General features: G+C 40.9%; 1 long non-coding RNA gene across 1 annotated transcript; it reads right to left on the bottom strand.

Moving 5' to 3' along the window:
- Nucleotides 1–604: 604 nt before the first annotated feature.
- Nucleotides 605–1,517, bottom strand: LOC120681579. Its single transcript, XR_005677913.1, has 2 exons — nt 1,414–1,517; nt 605–658 (listed from the first exon to the last, which is right to left on the bottom strand). It is a non-coding gene; the product is annotated as an uncharacterized LOC120681579 (long non-coding RNA).
- Between the last annotated feature and the right edge of the window lie 238 nt (nt 1,518–1,755).

The raw sequence follows: 1,755 nt of genomic DNA, 5'->3' as shown, positions 1-1,755 counted from the left end.
CTCGACCATTGCCTGCCGGCCACCTACGGCTACGGCGCCGCCGCCTCCGTCTCGCTGCACCGCCATGCCACCACCCACCGCTGATCTGCCGCCCTCCTGGAGCCTCCTCTAGAGTAGGCGGGGTTGGAATCCCCCGGCAATCCAAACCCAAACCCTAACCCGCCGCAACCCGCCACATTCTCCGCCTCCGGCGGCAGCGCCGCTCCTGCCCTCCCCTCGCGCGCGTGAGCTGGGCCGGGCCGAGTCGCGCGATGGGACGCTCGTTAGCGTTTTTGAATCCGGTCTCAGCCAACATAATTCTGAAAGCTTACAACCGAGTGAAACACCACAAAACAGCACATATGCTGCAACCAAACTATGTTTAAACGATTGCAAACTGATAAAACAAAACATCATCCAGGTGAGGAAAAACAACAGAAAGATGACCAAAACAATTAGTCCAGACGCACATACATGAGAAATTGTAAACTCAGAAATTGTATCAAGTCTATGTAGATATGATGATGTTTCGTGAGCTTTTGCCAAATAGTACTTTCTGTTTCTGTCGAGGATCTGTTTGTTGATGAAGTTGCAAAGATTCCCTCGAATTGACTAGTCTTTTTTCCTCCAAGAAGGCACTATTCGGAATGCTCCATTGTGCCTGGCAGCGCTTGTCATCCTAAAATACGATGTGAAGAAAATTAACTAATAATCGCAATTGACTCATAATCTTGTAAGAAATTAACTAGTACATACATCCTAGAAAGTTGCTTTTTGCACATGCATATATCTGACTCACTATGTATGTATTCTGCTTTTCTTTATTATCTAGCAAGTTTTGGTTATCAAGTGCACAACTTTACAACCCAGGATACATCAGATGTCGTTTCTAATTACCGAGATGTGTTGTAGATTTATTCGATCCACAATCTAAGAAACAAAGGATAAGATTACAGAGGTCCGCAGCATATTTAGTTTTCTAAACCACAGAGATGTCATGGACTAAAACAACATTCGGATATGTGACTGTTTTTGTTCATGGGAATCTTTGATATATATCACATTCAGTTATAAATAATAATGGACATTTCACAGCAAGTCAAAGCAAAACAATAAAGTATAAGTTAGTCTAACATTCGATCTGTAGTCTAAATATAACCGAAAAAACTAAATAATTCTTACTCCGTACAAACTAGTCCTCCACATCTCAGTGTTTTTTTTGTTCCTTTTCGTTCCATGTAAAACCATTTATTTTCTGAATTGAACATATTTGCAGTAGCTCATTTCCTACCTTATCTTTCATCTAGAAGAAAAAAAACATTCTTCTTGATGGCCCACTTTTGCCATGTTTTTTGCTATTACTCTAAACCAACTATATCAAGATACATGAAAATATAAAAATATATAAATGAAGAAAAGGTGAATATAACATACCAGAATGTTTTTGGGCATGGTTGTAAGGATAATCTTGAAGGTTATTGGTCATTCTCCCTCTTCCTTTTATTCTCCCTCGTATTGTTACTCTCGTTTGTGATGGATTGCATGCGCGGGATGCATGGACACGATTTATCATTCAGGGAAATTAAAAGACTGAAGAATAGAAATTAATCTTGAAGGAAACAATTGCTCGTGGTATAGTATATCTTGCCTGATGTTGATTGCACGATGGATCCGAGACTTCGATATTCATGTCATTCTCCTCGTCTGTGCTGCAATCCTCATCATCATCCGTGGTGTAACACTCATCACCCGTGCTGTAATAATCGTCATCCGTAC

Source organism: Panicum virgatum, chromosome 7N (genome assembly GCF_016808335.1).
Source record: "Panicum virgatum strain AP13 chromosome 7N, P.virgatum_v5, whole genome shotgun sequence".
Taxonomy (NCBI): Eukaryota; Viridiplantae; Streptophyta; class Magnoliopsida; order Poales; family Poaceae; genus Panicum; species Panicum virgatum.
Note: the sequence above shows the minus strand (reverse complement) of the source record. Positions and strands in the feature narration are given on the sequence as shown.